The sequence below is a fragment of the Halichoerus grypus genome, chromosome 8 (genome assembly GCF_964656455.1).
Source record: "Halichoerus grypus chromosome 8, mHalGry1.hap1.1, whole genome shotgun sequence".
NCBI lineage: Eukaryota > Metazoa > Chordata > Mammalia > Carnivora > Phocidae > Halichoerus > Halichoerus grypus.
The window spans coordinates 51,611,861-51,626,502 of NC_135719.1; the positions used below are offsets into that span (position 1 = coordinate 51,611,861).

Consider the following 14,642-nt stretch of genomic DNA (forward strand, 5'->3'; position numbering starts at 1 on the left):
GAGGAAATGGGGCAGGATGTATGGCAATTCTTTCAGAAAGGTTTACTATTAGGGAGGGTAGAGGAATGGAAGAACAGCTGACTGGGGGATGAGGTCAAGAGTGCGCTGTGGTTGCTGCTTTTTTCCTTAATATGAGGGATACTACAGCATCTCTCTCTTGGGGGATTATCCATCAGAGAAGGAAAAGTGATCATGCAGAAGGGAAAGGCCATACATGCATGAGCGGAAGTCTTGCATGCCAACAGAGAACAGGCTCCAACGCTCATGTGGTTACAAGGCTCTGTGGATACAATGCTGCATGGTTACAGCTTGTAGATAGGCTAGCAGATTTAGTAGGAAGGAAGATGATGAAACTCATTCCTAAATGCCTCTTTTTCTCCCTGAAATAAGCCAGGTCATCAGCTGAAAGTGAGGTGAGGATAGAAACATAATGCACCCCACTGTGCCAAGAGTTCCCCTTGAGATCTGCGGTCATAAATCAAAAGAGAGAGACGACACAGATGGCTGTGTGTTTTCTCTCGCTGGGTTCCTAGACCTCAGGCAGGAGCGAGGTAGGCGGAGGGTGGAGGGTGGGGTTTTCCCAAGGGAGTTAGACGAAGGGAGAAAGGGTCAAGGGAGTTGAGGGTGTATGCGAGCACCTGAGATGGGGGCAGGGGAGGTCAGAGAAGAAAGGGATGATGGTCAATGAAACATGGAAGGGTCACCAGGTCAGAGGCCATGTAGGGTGAAGGCTCAGTGGAACTAGGTACTAAAGGGAATAAGATGAAAGAGAAAAGGTGAGGGTCACACTGGAACGCTTGTCCAGATTTTGCTGGAGGTGCAGGTACTGCTAATGGCAAAGTCCAACTGTATTTTTCAAATGAAGGGAGAGTGGGCAGTAAGAGCTTAGTGGGTCATGATGAGCATTTTTTTAATTGAACAAATTAAAAAGTCTAAGAGTACATTATACGTAGTAAGGGTAAATAATATTTGGGGAAACTTGCTCCAGTTGTGTGTGTGGGTGTGTGGGTGTGTGTGCGCGCGCGTGTGCTCATATTGGGTCATCACATCAGATCACTCTCCCTTGTGAGCTGGTGTTTAAAAAACAAGGACACGGGCGCCTGGGTGGCTCAGTTGGTTAAGCGACTGCCTTCGGCTCAGGTCATGATCCTGGAGTCCCTGGATCGAGTCCCGCATCGGGCTCCCTGCTTGGCAGGGAGTCTGCTTTGCCCTCTGGCCTTATCCCCTCTCATGTGTTCTCTCTCATTCTCTCTCTCTCAAATAAATAAATAAAATCTTAAAAAAAAAATAAATAAATAAAATAAAATAAAAAACAAGGACACTAAGGCAGGGTCTCTTAGGGCTGGCATGGCTAACATTCTAAGCCAGATAATTCTCTGTTGTGGAGGCTGTCCTGCGCATTGTAAGATGTTTAGCATCATCCCTGGCCTCTACCCACTAAATGCCAGTAGCACCCCTTCTTCCCTTTAAGCGATGACACACAAAAATGTCTCTAGACAATGCCAAATACCCTCTGTCTAGAAATAACTATGGGAAAGATGGCTGAAGTAGGGTAGAGGAAAAGATAACAAAGAGAGGTGGCCAAGGCACTGAGTTGGGTGGACAATCTATATAGATTTTAAGTTACCAAAAATGTTGATGGCACCATACAACTCGCTGCTTAAAAATTCTGATTATCAGGGGGCCTGGGTGGCTCAGTCGGTTAAGCATCCGCCTTCCACTCAGCTCATGATCCTAGGGTCCTGGGTTCAAGCCCCAAGCTGGGCTCCCTACTCAGCGTGGAGTCTGCTTCTTCCTCTCCCTCTGTCCCTCCCTCTGTTCATGTGCACTCATACTCGCTCTTGTGTGCTGTCTCTCTCAGATAAAATCTTTATAAATTCTGATTATCAAGCACCTGGGTGGCTCAGCTGGTTAAGCATGTGCCTTGGGCTCAGGTAGGTCATGATCCCAGGGTCCTGGGATCGAGCCCCGCATCGGGCTCCCTTCTCATCAGGGAGTCTGCTTCTCCCTCTGCCCCTCCCTACTGTGCTCTTGCATGCTCACGCTCTCTTGGAAAAAAAAATAAATGAAAATCTTGAAAAATTCTGATTATCAGAAAAACTAATAAAGCATAATTAAGCAGGGAAAATATTCTTAAACAAGCTTACAAAATTCAATTCTAAGACTTTCCTGTAAATTAAGGTATGTAATATAAAATGCTGAAATAAGTCAAACCTATAATCCCAAAATATCTGAACAAAAGCAAGCTAAGAAATACAGAAGGGGAAGCACACTGCATTCACTGCTGTATACAGGGAGACTTTGCTGTTTTGATATTGGATCATCATAGAGAAATATAAATTCATAAATATATGATAAACCCAAACCAGCCACTAGTAAGATTTTTATTAAAGTGTTTTCTGATTATAAAAGAAATATACCCTAATATAGAGAAAATTTGGAAAATCCAAAAAGTTTTTTTTTTTTTTTTTAAAGATTTTATTTATTTGACAGAGAGAGACATAGTGAGAGAGGGAACACAAGCAGCGGGAGTGGGAGAGGGAGAAGCAGGCTTCCCGCGGAGCAGGGAGCCCGATGCGGGGCTCGATCCCAGGACCCTGGGATCATGACCTGAGCCGAAGGCAGACGCTTAACGACTGAGCCACCCAGGTGCCCCAAAATCCAAAAAGTATTTTTAAGAAATTTTAAATATCTATAATCCCACCACCCAGAAAAGTTCATTTGGTTTGTTCCATTCAGGCAAAATATTAAAAAAAAAAAGTTTAAGAGAGGAGAGACTATGGTCTAGATGAACAAAATCTTCAAAAATGAGGCAACATGAGGCAGAGGACTGTGAATCGAGGCTCTCTACCTTAGCTACATATCAGAATTACCTGGAAAACTTAACCACCAGTTCCAAGGCCCCACCCAAACCAATGCATCAGAATCCCCAGGTGATCCCAATGTGTAGCCAGTGGGGAGAACCCTACAAAAGAGACCCATCCTACAAGCTTAAGCAGGATCTCCTTCATGAAAATTTCTTTCCCATTTCACTTTTTTTCCATACACCCCACTACCAATTTTGCTTTGCTTATAACTTACATGTGAAATCATTAGAAAATAAAAAGCACTAAAATTAAGTGGCTAAAAACAGAACAAATGTTTATCTGCTAAAGAATTTTAGAATTAGGGGATCAGTGGGGAGGAGAGCCTTTCAGGGAAACTTCTTCTTGAGCTCTGGGTCACCCGAGCCTCTAAGGACTTACACACAAGTGAGGGTCCCTGGGGACAGCCAAGCGTGCATGTACCACTGATAAGCATTGTTAGAAATGTGTTCCCCATGGCAACAGTGAAATAAACACTTGTTGAAATTAATGGCTACTGCCCTTAATTTCCTCCAAAAAAAAAATGCGCTAATGACCAGATTACAATGCAACTGAAGTAACATTTATCATCTGGTCACCATTTTCTTCACAATGCCCTTCACATGTAGCCAACTTTTTATTAAAAGAAATCAATGACTTCAAATCTTCAATATGCATGCATGCTGAAAAACCAAAAACCAAACAATCTCTAACAGTCCTCTCCACTCTCATGAGAATCCATTACAAAATATTTAAAACAATACTCATGAACTCTTTCACTGTGGAGTAAACATACATCCATCTATCCATCACTAAATCCCCAAACACATACAACAAATGCAGACAACAGTTAAATAACATAACCCAAATATTTATTTCTCCCTGCTTGGTAAAACTGATAAAAACTGACTTAACATGCCTTGACTGGCATTAACTTTCATCCATGACAGGGAAGAGCACTGGCTGGACAGGAACACAAGATTGGCAAAACGGGAAGCTGGTGTCTCTAAACCAGCAGTTCTCAAAGCATGGTCCATGACCAGCAAGATCAGCATCACCGGGGAACTTATTATAAATGCAAATCATCAAACCTCACCCAAGACTCACCGAGTCTGAAACCTTGGCCCAACAGGCTGGCTTTTAACAAGCCCTGCAGGTGATTCTGATGCATTTTAGCTGGGGAACCACTGGTGGTATCTAAACCATGATTTTTAAATTGTGCAGCAGAGTCCTGACTTGCAGTGGGTTGAGATTCTGAGTGTCCCACCAGGACTCACAGAGGATGGACTTCTTAAAATGTAGATGGAGTTTCCACAGCTTTTCAAAGTTTGATTTTAGTGGTCACTGCCAAGAATTCATAAATTCTATCAAGTTTCAAAAATCACACTAAGAGGCAAGATTACAAATGATTCAGGTGGAGCAGTCAGCAAGCTAGGGATCCTGTGCAAGGAGACCTGAGTTCAAATGCCAGCACAGCCATTAAATAGTACCTCTCCGAGCCTTGGATAGGAAAACCAAGCCTGAGGATATGCTGCTGCTATATGAGAAGACTCTGCAAATTGGCCAGGCCTTCACTCAGTTGGGATCAGAGAAAGTCAAGGTAAAGGAGAGTGCTTGCCAAGAGCTTTTTCTTTTTTTAAAGATTTTATTTATTTATTTGAGAGAGAAAGAGAGAGCATGAACGGTGGGGAGGGACAGAGGGAGAGGAGAAGCAGAATCCCCGCTGAGCAGGGAGCCCAACAACGGGGAGCTCAATCCCAGGACCTTGGGATCATGACCAGAGCCCAAGGCAGACACTTAACTGAGTCACCCAGGCGCCCCACTAAGAGCCTTCTTGATCTCTTATTCTCATTACTCTCCTGGGGGATAAAGGTAAACAGCTTTTCCTGAAGCCATCTTTTACAATGAAGGCCTTAACTCAAAATTGGGAAATCTCAGGATGTCAGAAGATAATTAACTGAAAGTTTCCGAAGAGAGAAAAGATTGCTGCAGAAGGCATCAGAGAAGGCAACTGTGATATTGCTCACCTTTTGTTTCCAAAATGGTCCCAAACAAATTTCGTATTCATGAACCAAATACCATTTTAAAGTGTTTCCATATAGAAAAGCTTTCTGTGTTTGAGCAACTAAACCAATCAAGGTGTATATGGAGCAAGTTAATCACACCCCCCTTCTCACTGCCAATTTTAAACAATCTCAACTTTTGTGTGTCCTTCCACATCTTTCTCCAAGGTTATACACATAGGACTTCTTTTTTAAATCAGAAATAGGATCTACATATGATACTCTGTAACTTGATTTTATTTACATTCAATATATCATGGATATCCCTTGCAAAATAATCCAAAATAAACCCTATCTTATTCATCCTACTGATGGACATTTCATGTTGCTTCTCATTTATTTACTTTAATAATCCTACAATAAACATCTTCATGCACAGATCCTTGCATGCTGATGTTTTTCTTTCTGTAAGACAGGACTCCAAATATGGGATTGCTGGGGCATATGGTAGCAGGTTCTAAACTTAGAAATAAATTGTCTGCTTTCCTTAAATCTTACAGCAATTCATACTCCCACCCGAGAGTCTGCGAGTTGCCCCCCAACACATCTAACAGAAGATGTTACCAATTTTTTAAAAAGTGGGTCAACTGGATGGACAGAAAAGTAGTATCTGTTTTGAATTTGCATTTCCCTGACCATTGTGGAGGTTAAGAATCTTTTCACATGTTTATTGACCATGTATATCTCTTCTTCTGGGAACACTGTTCATATCCTTTGTTCATCTTGCTATTATGTTGTCCTTCAAAGACTATTTAATCACACACTCATTCCCTCCCTACCCCATCTATTAGATATGTAAAGTACAAATGAATATCACCCCCTAGGAACTCAGCATGTGAGGTTAGGGCAGGGGATGTCTTCTTAGCATGAAGCACATGGTAAGCCCTCAAAACAATTGCTGAGTAAGTGAATAGGAGACTTTAGAGAATTTTGTTTGTTAAGATTGCAGCAAGAAGAGTAAAAAGGAAATACAAATATTCATTACTTTTCCTACAAATTCAGAACAGCATCACTTTGGCTGAAATTAAATTGTTGGTTAAGGGAAAAACAAAACCATGTTCTTGGCATTGACTCTGAAAATCCACTGTGCAATGGGTGGCAAATGAGCCCAGTCTTAATTCATAGTTCCGGGTGACACATAAAGAAAGGCTCTCACAACCAAAGCATTTTGTACCCAGCCTTGTCTACCAGCTGTCATTCAAATGGCACCTGCCACAGAGCCAAAGGTTGTTAGGATGGTGATGGACAGGAGAAGCCTACCTTAAGCATTTCATTTCTTTTTTAGTTTTTTGTCTCCACCCCCTCCAAGATTTTTTGCCTTTTAAAATCCCCTGCTTATTGAGAAGGGGGCATGTGGAGGGGGCCTACAGGGGGAGTTCGACAGAGTTCAGATTCCTTAACTCTCTTACTTTAGGCAAAACATCTGGTTAAACCCATCATTTATCCCCATTATTTGTAATAGTTCTGTTCGGCTTATGTTTTAACTAGTCTCCTTATTAAATATAAAAGTAATAGGATTAAGAAGTTCTGGGGGAAAGTACTGTAATTAAAAAGGCACCAGTTGGGTATGTTAAGCTGTAATTCTGGCCCTGCTTATTACATTTTCCTTCTTTAAAACATTTTTGTACCCAATAAAAATGACTTTGAATTATTTAACTCTTTTTTAGTACTTCCTGTATTGGCCAAACACCACCCAAAGTCTCCAAGAAATCATTATGACTCAAAAGTTCTGAATCAATAATGTCACAAGTTTCTGACACTGTCCCAAGAGTGTGGACACGCGCACACACACCACAACACACACACCACACAGCCAGGTAAACGGACAGGCAACTCTCCAAAATGCACAGGCATTTTCTAACCTTTTGAAGTTATAAAATCTTCTTAACAACAACAACAACAAAAATGCAGGAACTTTGATCAAGTCACAAAGTTATAATACGAATCAGGCAAGAGGCAACAAAGCACAATTTATAACACTTTAAGAGAGGCATAAGAAATTGATAAATATGAAAGGAGTGAACTTGGGAATGAAGATTGAAGGATTTGCAACTTTTTTAATTTTTTATTTCAGCTTTATTAAGAAAACTTCTATTTTTTAAATTTAATTTTTATCATGTAACATTTAGCACATGCACACAGTATGTAACATATATGTAGTTGCAAAGCATAATGTTAAAATGAATAAATACATTTTTAGATGTATAGATTTTTTTTTTTCTAAGCATGGTTGGTAAAAATTTAGATTGTTCACCATCTGTAACCACCCTTAACTGGTCTTGGGAACTAATAATCTGCTGGGAGTGAGGAGTGGAGGTAAAGGGGAATGGGTATAATTTTGAGGTACAAAACACAGAAACTGGACTAGAAATCTCCATCTCCCCCCATCACTCACACACTCACACCTCTTTGCAAAACCTGACTTCCGGTGAAAATACTCTAGGAAAGAAACTGTTTGGTTTGAAAAACCCTAAACAAGTAGGTTTAGCAGTAAGTGAATTCAAGACACACCTATAAGCCTAAGCCTATAAAGAGTATCCCCAGTAACTCATTTAACGGAATAGTTGTAAAAATTTGTTTTCCGTTTGCAGGTAGAACCACAACATCAACGTCAAAAAAGACACTTTAATTAAAACTCTTTTGTATCTCCTTGATAACCTGAGTGAGTACAAAGACAGAGAAAAATCAGTGACTTCCCCAATCTGAAGAGCCCTGTGTTTCTGTGATTCAAGGTACCACCACTAAGACTAGGAACTTTACAAAATAGATGGTTTTCTGCAACTGATTTTATTCTCTCCTAAACTGTTTATGCTAATTTTGGATAAATGTATCTTGGGCTCTGGGTGTTTTCCACAATTCCAGGGCTCAAAGAAAAAAAGAAAGAAAAAGAAAGAAAGAAAGAAAGAAGAGAGCATTCGTGCAGGTAACCCTCAAGGCCACTTGTCACATCCACCACCCCTCCACAGTGTTTGCATAGATATCCCAAATCAGCAAACACGGAAGATAAATCTTGAAACGCAACGGCTGACATCCACACTGGAGGCACTTAATGAAGAGGACTAGCGAAGGAGCAGCCTAATCCCTGACCTCACAGGGCGCATCCCAGATGAAAGCTTCACACTCCCGCACCTGCCTTTTTCTGTGATCCCTTGAAGCCTCTCCAGTGATGAAGCCCCAAAGTGCTGACATGACCTCAATACTATGGCATCGTTTCAATAAGACGCCAAGGAGAAAGGCTGGCATGTTTCTGCATTCAGCTGATTGTAGGTCAGCAAACACGCCCTTCCTCTGCCCCTTCACAAAGCAGAGATCGCAATCTACTGTATTTCAAAAGAAAAGAATGCCCACAGCCCCACTCCTGCGAAGTCGCCAACTCCAAGCTCTGGAGAAGGGAGGAGGATAGCGCGCAACCTGACGAATGCCCCAACTCAGCACACCCAGGTGCTATTAAAGCCAAAGTACGCGGTGGAGCACCAGCGTGCCTGTAATTTATGTACATCTGGGGGTCCATTTCTCGGGACGTCATCCCTGCCCTCCTCTTTGTGTCTTGGACAACGCCAAACACCTCAGCAGCTCACGCTTCTCTCGTCTTCTGGAAATAATCGGAGGTTAGTTTTCACCACGAGACGCAGGGATTCTGAAACAACTCCCTTTCCCCTAATCACCTCGACTCTTCACGGGCGGCACAAATTCAAGTTTCCCCCACGCGTCACCTGAAGCCCCAACTTCTGGAAACGCCCCCCCCCCCCCAACCTCGCCTCCAAGAGCAGGCATCGCGGCGAAAGCCGAGCACGCAGCCGCCGGCGCTGCTGCTGTCGCCGCCGCAGCCAAGGAGGCGAGGGGAGCCTCGGGCCGCTCTTCGGCCCCGGGGCGACCGCAGGCCAGGCCCTCGGCCCGGACCGCTAGCCGGCTCGCCTCCTCTCCTGCAGGGACAGAGCCCCCGCGCGGTGCGAGCGCCCAGGCGAAGCCCGGCGCCGGGAGCACGCTCTGCACCAGCGCCCGGCCGGGGGACGCCGCCAAGCGCACGGCTCCGGCGGAGCGCCCGGGCAGCCGCGGCGGCGGGGGAGAGGGGCGTGTTCCCTGCGCCTCGGAGCCTGCACGCGGCATCTCAGCGGGACAGGGAGCAGGGGCGAGCCGGGCGCGCAGCCCCTGACGGCGGCTCTGGGCCCTCCACCCGGGCCGGGCCGGCCTGCCGACGCGCTGCAGCCCGCGCGACCCTGCGGGAACAGCCTCCGTGCGCGCTCTGCGCGGCCGCCTCCGCGCCTCCCGCGGCGCGCAAACTTTCCTGGCGAAAACCCCTCCCGCCTCTCCTGCGGGGGCGCCGCGCTATCCCCCGGGCCCCAGAAACTGTACGCCCCCTCCCTCCGCAGCCAAGACCCACTGAAAATATGGCGCCCTCGAACGTCGTTCCTCGGTCCCCTCAGGGAATCCCGAAATGCCCAGTCCCCAGGACCCCCCGGCTCCCAGTGAGCGCGAAATTGTAGCTTGCGGGGCCGAGGAAGGAAAGGGCGCCGCTCGTCCAGTGCGAGGCCAGCGGCACTAAATCCAAATCCTGCTCTCGCATTCGGGCGGGCGCTGCCCAGGTCCCTCAGCAGCCAGCAGTTTTGCTGGTGGCGAGACTGCCAAGGGGAGTCGTAGAATCGGCAGGTCTGAGAGTCCGGGACTGGACGAGCTCCGCACCGGCGGGCTGTCTTCGCCTCGAGCCTCGGCCGAAGACTTGTTTGCAAAGTGGCGCTGGAGTCGGGGCGGCCAATGCTGGAATGAAGCCGCTTCGACCGCGCCAACTCTCCTGGCGCGGGGGCCCGGCTGGGGCCGAGGGGACACTCCATGCAGGCGGGGCCGCTTTTCAAAGCCCAGTTACCGGAAACCCAGCGGGAGCCCCGGAGGGGACTGGCTGCCCCCGGCCAGGAATCCGCTCTCAGGCGCCGGCTGCCAGCCTGGTTGCAAACCGCTGCGCCCAGGTCGAGTGCAGTGAAACATACATGTGCGATAGACAGGTGCATTAAATTTATTTTATTTTATTATTATTATTATTTTGCAAAAAGCCCTCCTAGGACATCAAATCTGGGAGCTTTGCAGGTTTTTTTCTGCATTGGCATCACTCACGAGATGCAAAAGGGAGGAAAAAACCACCCACATTTTCCTTCTGTAAAGGGGAGGGAAAAGACACGAGAAATTCATGCAACGTGCATGCAGCTGGAGGAGGAGGAAAACCCGAGTGAGCCGTGCGCCTTACCGGGGGATGCATTTACTGTCTCATTGCAGAGCGCCTGCCCCGGAGTGCAGCCGGCGTCCCCCCGCGCGCCCGGCGACCGCTCCGCTCCCGCAGCCGCCTCAGACGCTGCCGCCGCCGCTGGCTCCGGGCGCGGAACAAGAGCCGAGGGCGAGCGCGAGCGCACGGCCCGCGAGCGCCGGGAGGGCAGGAAGCGCGTCATCACTCGGGGACGGCGCGGCCCCGCGCGGCTCCAGTCCAGCAGCGGCGCCGTGCGGCACCCGGGCTGGGCCAGCGAGGGCCCCTTCTGGGTCTCTACCCGGCGGCCTGGTGCTGGGAGGGTGCGCGAGGGGAGGCGACGCGGTGGCCGCGCTGTCGTGAGAAGAAGAGGGCGCAGAGTGACCCCGGCTCCCCCGAACTCGGGGTCATCTGAGAGGGAGATTAGAGAGGGAGAAGAGGGGACACGGCGTCTATGGAATGGGGCCCCTGGGACCGCAGAGCGCTCCCCGCGGGCCACTGGCCACCCTTGAGCGAGCGGCGTGGTTCCGAAGAGAGGACAGTGGCGGGCTGTGGAGTCCTGCCCTGACGCCGTCGGCGGGAGCCGGCGGCTGGCTGTCCCTCTCTCTGCACGTGTTGCACATGCGACACTGAAATTGGTCAGAGGTCACTTAGGGTTTGAGAACGGCTGTAGGGAAGGGGCAGCGGGGACACTCTATTAAATTAATAAGGAAAAATCTTCTACTGCCTTCTATGCCCTTGAATAAAGTTAATTACATACCTATTACGTATACACAGTCATTAGGATATGTAGGATGACATGAAACAACATGATGGTTATTAAGGGGGCAAGGAGACAAATCACAAAATACTGTGTACCGTATGATCTCATTTTCTTAAACTGTGATGAACGGGGAGAGGTGGAAAAGACTGAACAGATAAACACTGGGACAGTTATTAACTAGATCTCTCAGTGATTGGTGAAGTGTGGGTGATTTTTCCTGCATAGTTCTAGTTTCTGATTTTTCTGTCAGGAACACATTACTTTTGTAGTTAAAAAAAATTTTAATACAAGATCTCTCTCTTTTTTTTTTTTTTCCAGCCTATTACAGAATAACTGGGATAGACCCCTCTTCCCAAGAAATAGGTAGCAAGTCTCTCCAGTTAAGCATAAATGAAACTACCGCAACTTCTAAGTGTTTTTTCAGAGCATGAAACTGCTGTTGCTATGAACTGGAGAGTGGGTTGATTTTGTAAATTGAAACTATCATGTAGAAGTCTATTGGGACATCGGATAAGGCTGGACATCCTGTAAGAACAATGGCATGTTCTTGTCTGGGCTGATAATGAACTTGATTTTATTATGACCAGAGAGAATGATACATAATACCCTTATTATGTATTATCAGAGTACAGCTTTGTAGCTTACTGCAGAGAACAAACTTTAAAATCAAAAAGCGCAATCAGAACCAATGAATTGGCAACCTGAGAAAGTCCTAAAAGTTGCAGGGCCAAGACTCTCTAATTACGCAGGTAAAATATTTTTGTTCACACCTTTTTAAACAGTCACCAGTCTAACAGAATAACTGGTGGTAATAGCAAGTCACTCAGGGGTTGGTTAAAAAGTAAATGTTTATTGATTCCTGTAAGAGATTAGTAATAAGCTCATTGAATTGATGCCACCTAAATTGTCCCTTGGTTGACTGACAAAGAGCAACCAGATTTTTATAGTTCAAATGCCAGGTTTACATAAATTGGTTGCATCTAAAGTACTTCTTCCCTTTTATTTAGTCCTCGGTTCATAGGGCCCAATGGCTTCCCATCAAGCATCTCAAAATGAGTTTCCTTCCCCCAACCTAGATTTAAATTTTTTCCATGACTTAATTCTTCCTTTCCAAAGCATCCTGTGCTCTTCCACTGCCTGCCAGTGAGATGCTGTTTAATATTAGAAGGTAAGCTCCATCAGAGCAAGGATCTTACCTGCATCTCTGTGCCTAAAAGAAGGCCTGGCTCATAGTGGGTGCTCAATAAATATTCATTTCATGAAAATAGCATGTTTGTTCACTGTCTACTTGGCCAGTTCCTAAGATGTTTGAAAAGTTATCCCTGCTATTAGACTTGTCAGCATAATCCTGGGATGCTAAGAGCTTGTAGAGTGATAACCCTGGTTTAATTCAGTAATCTTACTCTTCAAAATAACAGCCAAATCCTAAGACATTTCAAGCAGTGAGGTGCAGGTGTTTGAATATCTGTCATTACTAATCCAATTAGTACTATTTTGTGGCTCTCTGAGATCACTGAAACCCCTTTCCCCAGTGAGAAAGAAACATCAATCCTGGAATTCTTTGCTTTAGTCCTGGCTTCTAACCAACTGACTTAGGACACTTCACTTATTTTTATAGTTGTCATTTTCTCTAGCCTCTCTTATAATCTTCGGGCCATTTACTATTTCTTTAGAAAAACCAACTCTAACTCTTCTGTTGCTCAGCATTATGTTTTTCAGCAAGTTCCCCAACAGAAGTAAAATTGATTCTACCAATAACCTACAGTAAGTGCTTTGAAATGGAGACTCCTCCTCTAGACCTGAAAAGACAGTTATTTCTAGATTTAGAGTCAGTTACTAGTAGTCTCTCTCTATACCAGTCACAGTGATCATAGTTCAGTGTAGACCAGACAAAAACTTCTTTTAACAAGTTCGCATTCTTGGACTTAGTCTCCACCCAACAGAGGAAAACATGGTGGCAATTATCTTAGAGTATCAAGGACCTGAGGTAAAACTCATTCCATCTATACAACTTACCAAACCTTCATATTTTCTCACTTCCTGCCAAGCAGATAATTAGGAACTGAAAAAATACTCAGTTTCTGTGAATAAAGAGTGGAGCATTTGGGGAAGTAAATCAAAGAGATAGCTTCCAAGTGACTTACAAATACATCTGGAACTAAAATCCAATTTTTCCACAAGCTAGAGCTGTAAATACCATACCATACGTTGCTTGGTGCTACAGAGCCAAATGCTAAGAAATTCCTCCCCTCCTCTCATTGTGCTATTTGCCTTAACCTCCTGACAACCTGTCTGCACATGTGTTTACCTGAGCAAACCCAACTGTGTCCATACTGATGAGCTAAAAGATATTCCACTAAAAACATTGTGCTCCACTTGTGTTTATAAGATCAAAACTTGTACTATGTTCAGATATCTTCTAGGGCATTCTTGATACATATATCAACAGCTCACGACATTTTTCCCTTTTTCAAAATTGTATCCATTCTCAGGAGCAAGGTGGATGTGGGAACCACATTTTCTAAAAATTGCCTATTACTCAGAACCAGAGATGAAAACAAGATACGCAGGCTTCTATTCTCATTTTACATCTTTAGGTTTAGAGAAATCTCTCCATCTCTTTTTTTATTATAAGTTCTAGGATAAAATATCACCCAATAATAATACAGGGAATATTATCTCAGTTTCAGTATAGCATATAGTTAATAAAGTTACTTTCATTTTATTTATTTGAGGGGCAGATATTTGACACGTTGCAAGAATTAATATGTTTTAGTTTTTTAGCTGTCTGTAAGCATGGGGCCTCACCTCATTCCTCACTATTCAGGATGCAGTGATAGATGCAGATTCAAATGTCCTTTTTCTCTCTTCTTCTTTTTTAAATTTTCTTTTTCTTCCTTTTTTCCTTTTTCCCCTTTTTTCTTTTTTCCAAGTGTCCTTTTTTTAAAGATTTTACTTATTTATTTGCAGGGGGGAGAGAGAAAGAGCACAAGCAGGGGTTGGGGGGAAGGGCAGAGGGAGTGGGAGAAGCAGACTACCAGCTGAACAGGGAGCCCGTGGTGGGACTCGATCTCAGGACCCCGGGATCGTGACCTGAGCCAAAGACAGATGCTTAACCAACTGAGCCATCCAGGCGTCTCCCAAATGTCTTTTTTTTAAAAGAAGAAATTGCTTACATAGACTCAGGAAACTATTGTTATTATTGTACCCATCACAGGACATGCTTGATAATAATTTTTCTTTTCCTATGGTATATAGAACACACTATGGAAGGTTCTTTAAATGTCCCTGAAGGGGCACCTGGGTGGAACAGTCGGTTGAGCATCCGACTCTTGGTTTCAGCTGGGGTTGTGGTCTTGGGGGTGTGGAATGGGTTCTGCATTCAGTGGAGAGTCTGCTTAGGGATTCTCTCTCTCTCTCTCCCTCTCCCTATGCCCCTCTCCCGGCTCTCACTCTTTCTCTCTTTCTAGAATGGATAGATAAATTAAAAAAAAAAAATGTCCCTGAAGAAACATGATATCTAGAAGAATACCAATAATTATTATTATGCTAAACTGGATTTATCTTTAAATAAAATAGTATAAACAATGTGAAGCAGGATGTTTCTCTTTTGCTTGCTTGCTCATAGATTGGGGAAAACATGTTTGGGGTTATACTGTGGTTAACAATATTTTTATTGTGGATCATCAAAACTTTTTTATTAAACGTGTAACTTTTAGGTCTCTTCGGTCATTTGGGTGTTT

At 44.8% G+C, this 14,642-nt stretch overlaps 1 protein-coding gene across 5 annotated transcripts in view; it reads right to left on the reverse strand.

Moving 5' to 3' along the window:
- The window catches only part of TLN2 (talin 2), a 420,448-nt gene extending 410,104 nt beyond the window's left edge, over positions 1–10,344 (reverse strand). For all 5 annotated transcript variants that reach the window (XM_078079262.1, XM_036081097.2, XM_078079259.1 and 2 more), the window contains exon 1: positions 10,143–10,344. The gene's annotated coding sequence lies outside the window, so the exon portion shown is untranslated. The remainder of the gene's footprint in view (positions 1–10,142) is intronic.
- Positions 10,345–14,642: the final 4,298 nt, after the last annotated feature.